At 36.4% G+C, this 7205-nt stretch overlaps 1 pseudogene; it reads right to left on the bottom strand.

Moving 5' to 3' along the window:
• Nucleotides 1–1779: 1779 nt before the first annotated feature.
• Nucleotides 1780–5313, bottom strand: LOC133825474 (diphthine--ammonia ligase-like; annotated as a pseudogene).
• Nucleotides 5314–7205: the final 1892 nt, after the last annotated feature.

Below are 7205 nucleotides of genomic sequence, written 5' to 3' on the forward strand. Positions count from 1 at the left end.
TTGGAGTATCTGACAAATGGTGTACTACCAGCAGATAGAAACAAAGCCAGAACTCTTCAAAGGCAGGCTGCTAGGTATATACTGGTCGACGGTGTTCTAAACCGAAGGGGATATTCCATGCCGTTGCTCAGATGTATTACACCAGAGAAAGCTAAAGAGCTAATGAAGGAAGTACATGAAGGCTTCTGCGGGGATCACGCTGGGGGGCAAAGTTTGGCAAAAAAGATTCTAAGGCAAGGCTATTTCTGGCCGACTATGAACGAAGATTCAATGGAGTTTTTACGAAAGTGCGATAAGTGTAAAAGATTTTCAAAAATCCCACGCGCACACTACAAGAAAAAACAGTATTCATAACACTTAAAAACTGCTAACTGGGAGTATTGATAACGCTTCTGAAAATGCTAACATAGCCCCTGTTATTAAAAGTCCTGTCTTTTCTATAACAGTATTCGAATGTTATGTTCGATGTTATCTTAAACTATTCAATAACACATTTTTAGTTGCTATAATATTCAAATAATAACATTTAGTTAGAGTATTTGATTATAAATTTGGAGTTTAATCTTACATTTTATGCATAACACTTTTCCACTGTTACAGTTGATTATTTTGATAGCATTTTTAGTTTGTTATATTATATAAATCATAACAATTTGTTATGCTTATAATATATTTCTAAATCTTAACATATTAAAAGTCTAGTAATAAAATTTTGTTACTTTAGTGTGGATAATATATTTTAAATTTTATTTTGATAAGTATACTTATAAGGTTTTTTTTTAATTAAAATATTTTCATTATTGTATTTTGATAAAAAAAAATATCAAAATTAATCATAAAATGTAATTCTCAATAGATTGATAAACCACCAGTATTACATTAAACAATAACTAATTCAAACCATGAATATGCCTACTTCATGAGATCTTAGTTCTAACTTAAATTTGTAAACATAACATAATAAAGTTTTATAATCTTGAACATTTTTTACTTTAAAAATGAAAAACAGAATCATTACAAGATACACAAAAGTAAATCATGCATGAAACTTGCTCCATCCTTCAATTCATCATCCAACCAAGTACTTGCTGCTGAAGTTGTTTGTTGCCATCTGAAGCTCTCTAAATTGAAATCTCCTCAGGTTTCCAAGGCAAACCTCCTCATGATATTGCTCTGAAATTTTTTAAAGCCTACAACTGTTAATCTCTTCTTATTGTCAAACAATTTAACTCTGCAATGAAACATATATGAAAAGCAAAAAGCAATGAAACCCAACACTACTTAAGTAATGTTAGATTAAACAAAAATATGTACAGTATAAACCATAACAAAGCAGCTTTGCAAGATATGAAACATATATGAAATAGTCATGTTCATTAGTGTAAATCATATTATAGAATATGCATAAATAAAATATGTAAAAGCCTCAGCACAGTTTAACTTCCAACATAAAACAATGAACAATTAGTTTAACTTCAACATTAAATAAGGAGAAAAAGGCTCAAAAATTCCCTGACCACATAATAGAGTTTCTAAACATGTGCAAACAATGTCCACTAGGGCAGCGAGGGTGGATGTTTCCAAGAAAAAAAAGAACAAACCTGATGAAATGCATCCAATACGGTCACCAGGTCTAGATGAACAGAATGGGCTTAACTTCCACAAGTGCTCTGTATGACAAAAGACGCTGAGGGCATATGAATATAAATTTAACCAAATTTCAGGAGACACATTTAGTGAAAATGTAGAAAAGTTAGATAAACTACATATATACCTTTTTGGCAGATCAGGGGCTAGGATATACAGAATAATGGAATCAACAGCTTCAGATATGCTCGATTTGTTGAAATGGGAAGGCCTTATTTGCTTAAGGAATACATCTAGCTTATCTTGAATCTGATGTCTCTCAGATGAGGGAATACGTGCTGAACAGTAAATGACAAATACAATAGTTGAAGTAGATATTGAACCATTAAAACATTTTGTCACAGCTTCACTGTTTTCTAATGCCTTTTCCAACTCAGCAGTGACGCCCCCCTCACATAAGATCATTGTGGGAGGATCAAGCCCTAATTGCCCGGCCATATGAAGTATATTCTTGTGCAGTGTTGCCTATCAACAAACAAAAACATGAAATCAGAGCAGGAAAAGAAATTCTCTAGAATTAAATAATTGACCAAACAAGAATAATGCACATTGCTTATCCCAATTATCAATTCAGTAACAAGGATCATGCAGCTTTGCACCTGGCTATATGGTCCAATACAACTGGGAGCCCAAGAGGAAATACTTTGTACATGTAGAACTCTTTTGGTATGGTCATTTTCCACTAAAACTTCCACGTATGCATTACCCAACCCCACTTCCAGTAAAGGCAGTTCAATTGTACTGCGCGATGGGACACCAAAACGACATTTCTCCTGTTTGATAAATCTCACATATGTTTCATTTGCTGTTGCAAATTCCTTCATATCAGCAATATAGAGATGAATATAGAGGACATTTTCCCATCCAAAACCATATTCCGCAAGTTTCAATTCCATTTTCCTTAGCACAGCTGTCAACTCTTCTTGTAAGCCTACCAAAATATTCAGAAAACATAAAATGATTATGTTGCAGACTAGAAGCACTGACCATAAGGAATGAACAAGAGGGAAACATAGAAGCTTGCAGATATGTGTACTACAAACTAATTATCCTTTGATTACCTGCTGAAGATTTGCTTGAATGTTCCAACCAGCAACAAATGGAAAACGTATCACGTTTCTGTGTTCTCGAAATGTGAAGCTTATTTTCTACAATAGTGATCGAGTCAAGGACTTCAATAGCAGACTGGACTGCAGCATCACATACTTGTGAGCTGTCTCCCTCCACTTCAAAGACAGAACCCTTATTCTCCAGACAGATCTCGTGGGTTTCACCATTGCCAGGCAAAGAACAATGCAATTTCTTATGTTCCAAATGAAAAGCTAAGGTATGAAGGACCGCAGCTGGAGCAATAGAATCTGAAGAGTGCAGAATAACTTGAGAGTCATCAAGCATAATCCGAGCATTCTGTAACCACAAAATTAAATAAATAAAATAGAGCCAAAAATGGAAATACAATCACTCTAAACCTTGTAACGGTGACACCATAACAAGTGTATATTTTATCAAAATATAAATAATCTGAAAACATTTCCTCTAGTAGCAGAGATCATTACCTAAACCAGATAATTACACAAACAAAAAATTTATAAATATATGATGCTAAGTTACTAACTGCACACTCATGGTCATCATGAAGACAACAAGCCTCTTAAGAAAGCAGGAAATTATAAAATATCCACAGGCAAAAGGAAAGGAAGAAACTCACAACAAAGAGAGGGCAATCAAGTGTTTATGTTTCATATTCCCCTCCTTCACCACAAACATTAATTCCATACAACCTGCAAAGGATGATAGTTAACCATCAATTTACAATGATAAACTTAAAATAATATAAGGGAAAAAAATAGCATACCCCTTCAACTTATGCAGATAGGGACTCAGGGAAGCTAAATCTTTGCCCAAGTGCTTTGCAGGGTCCAACCCCATTGCAGTGACCTATAACAGGAGAAAAAATACTGTTCAATAGAAGGTAGAACTCTTTCCAAAATATAACAAGAAAAGGCATGACTAAATAACAAGTGAAATTAAAAATTATACCTTTACGGTAATAGCCAATATCCCACTTGTTATCTGATTATAGTAGAAAAAAAACCATTGTATGAGATGTACGAATCTTCAATGTTAAATGAACAAATTCACATACCAAAATAAATATTACCATTTCCTGAAGGAGCAATGACTGATCTTGTTTCCACAAATATGCCAGAGAAACAAGCCCTAACCTTGAACACACACTTTCCACCCGCAGCCTCTGATAATCTGATGCAATGGCACCAGAAGATACAGCACCAATAGAAGGAATCTGCTTTTTCACTTCATTTAACAAAATGATCATATCTTCAACTTCATCACCTGGAGTTGTTGTGTAGCTAAGCTTCTCATGCCTGAAATATCCACAAAATTCATTGGAAACTGAAAAGTAAGCTTTACATGCACCCTTCTATCACAGGACACAAAAAATTCTTTAAGAAGACCAAACCGCCTAATAAAAAAGACACTACTGTAAGCTCTTGTGATGTAGTAAAGATCCTTTTTTTAAGTACAAAGATCTCATCAAGATAACTTCATTCAAAAAGCTGCAGCTTTCAAAAAAAAATAAAAGATTTCTCCTAACCCTTCTACTTCTGAAATCTGATCACGAAGCTAGTCATACTGTTACTGTTCCCCATATCACTTTATGAAAATATGAAGAAAACGTTGTAACTCTCCAAAATATCAGATACAGGTTTTACCAAAAGTTTCTGCATAAAGGCTTGCCTTGTGGATCCTTGTATTCTCCTTCTGAATAGGGGCAGTCCCATGCATTCAGCATAGCTAACGATTATCTAGTGCCCAACCTGATCAAAGCAATCAATAGTCCAATCCAAACAGCTAATTAAGATACATTTTCAGGGACTTGAAGCTCATATTTCATCATTAAATAAAGTTCTGGGGCATTCATTTAAAAAAATAAAAAGCTTACAGTTTGGTACATGTAGCTATCGAGCTCGTCAACTGAATCATCAACTGGCATCAAGTTCGCCAATGCCACAATCTACCCAATGGCAACATGATTAAGTGGAAAATTGGTACTCTTTCAGTTTAACCCAACCCAACATTAGTGGGTATAACACAAACCCAATTCATCAAATTCCATAACAATAACTAGCATTAGATTATTCAGTTGGGCAGTTGAGTTCATGAAGATGATAAAAATGAATTTAACCAAAACAAAAAAAGAAACTCAAAAAACTAATAACGGATTTTCGAGAGAGCCAAATAGAGAAAAGTGAAAGGACCTGGTGACCGTATTGGATGCATTTCATCATGGCGTAGAAAAATGAAAAATCCAAACTTTCACTGAATTTACATCCCTAAATTTCCTCCTTCAACCCTCTTTATATTGAAAATCCCATAAATCTTGCTTTTCCCTTTCGTCCTTAAAATCACGTTTCGAACAGATCATAAGGAATAACAAAAGTAGAAATTGATTTTGCTAAGTCCATAATTCCATTCAAGCAACACAAAAAAAAACAAAATTCTTGAAATAGATACTTACAAAAATACTGCTGAATATAGATAATAGATAACGAAGAAAAAAGATACCCTGGAAGAAATCGGAGCAGGCTTCTCGGACTCAAGCTTTGTCTGCGGTGTCTCTTCGGCCTCTTCCGGGGGTTCCATTGTCGCCGTTGTCAAAGTGGTGGAGGCTACGGAGTCAGTATATATATAAATATGATATAGATACATAGCAACGTAAGGGAGAAATCGCCAAAAATCTGAAACTAAAAGTGTAGAAACTTACCCATCCAAAGAAGATGTCGAAAGTTGGGCAAATTTTAGGGAATATAACATCTTTAGTTTCGGTTGTGAGGTTTTGAAGAGGAAAGAGGGAAATAAAAAACCCTAATTTCTGAGAGGAGCACACATTCGGAATTGAAGAGAGAAAGAGGGAAAGGGGAAAGAGGTTAAGATGGAATGGAGGGGTTCTTTCCATATGCAGGAGACTCTTGGGTTCTTACTTCCAACAAGAGAGATGCCGTGATGGAGAATCGCGTGAGGGAGAAGAGATTCGATGGAGTGAGTGTGAAAGAGAGGGTAGAGGAGGCAAATGGGATAGATAGATTTTCATTAGGCGGCAAATGAAATAGTTGGTGCCTAAATTGTCTCTGAAAAAAAAAGCATGTGTTCCCATTAATAACGCTTTGTAATATATGTCATTTTTACCGTAATATATAGTCAAAATTGTTGTAGTGGCAGCTCTAAATGAATTAAAACAGATGCAGAGTCCTTGGCCTTTTGTAGTATGGGGTATAGACTTAATTGGATCCCTGCCAACGGGAAAAGGCAGAGTGAAGTACGCGGTTGTAGCAGTCGACTACTTCACCAAATGGGCCGAAGCTGAACCATTCGCTACCATAACGACCAAGAAAGTTCTTGACTTTGTCATCAAGAACATTGTTTGCCGATATGGTTTGCCTCAAAAAACTCGTCTCAGACAACGGCACCCAATTTGACAGTGACTTATTCATTGACTTATGCGAAAGGCACGGGATTATCAAAAGCTTTTCTTTAGTCGCGCATCCACAAGCAAATGGGCAGGTCGAAGCAGTGAATAAAATGCTTAAGGACACCCTGAAGAAAAGGCTTGAAGACGCTAAAGGAGCATGGCCAGAACAGCTGCCTGAAGTCCTCTGGTCGTATAGAACTTCTCACCGAACAGCGACAGGTCATACCCCGTTTTCCTTAGCATACGGATATGAAGCTATGTTACCTGTCGAATTAGATCCCCCCTCACATCGACGCATTACATATGACCAGAGCCAGAATAGCCAACTAATGATGGAGTCCCTAGACTCAATTGAAGAAATACGAGAAAAATCCCAACTCTGAGTTGCTGGGTACCAGCAAAAGGTCGTCCGGTACTTTAACTCAAAGGTGAAAGAAAGGAAATTCAACGTCGGTGACCTGGTGCTACGATGAGTTTTCTTAAATACCCGCGAACCCACTGCTGGAGTACTCAGACCAAATTGGGAAGGACTTTACCAGATTGAAGAAGTCCTTCATCCGGACACCTACAAACTTGCATGCTTAAATGGAGATCTCGTTCCACACTATTGGAATGGAGAACACCTGCGCAAGTATTATCAGTAAACAGTCCTTCTTAAAGGACTGGCTTGTATTAATTTTTACTTTTTACAAGTTTCGAAAAAGGGTTAGCCACGTTGTATGGCTAATCGCTTATAAGTGTAAGATCTTTTTAAGATCACTCGTAAAGACATGATCAGTCCATTTGTAATACGAGATTATAAGGGACTGTGCGCAGCCAGTCATTCTTGCCAACCTTTGTAAATTTATATTTACAAGTATTTGTTCATTACGTGTGTTGTTTTGCTGTATTATGTGTTATGTTTACTATCAAGCAGAAATGTTCGCACAGGTCGTGGTCAAGGCAAGTGACCAAGGACCTAAAGCTCCTCGATCACTTGGGGGGCACATAAGGTACATCGATAGCAAAGCATACCAAAGGGTATGTAAACACATGAACAAGATGAGTGAAAGCATGCTACGGTACT

This window comes from Humulus lupulus, chromosome 3 (genome assembly GCF_963169125.1).
Source record: "Humulus lupulus chromosome 3, drHumLupu1.1, whole genome shotgun sequence".
NCBI lineage: Eukaryota > Viridiplantae > Streptophyta > Magnoliopsida > Rosales > Cannabaceae > Humulus > Humulus lupulus.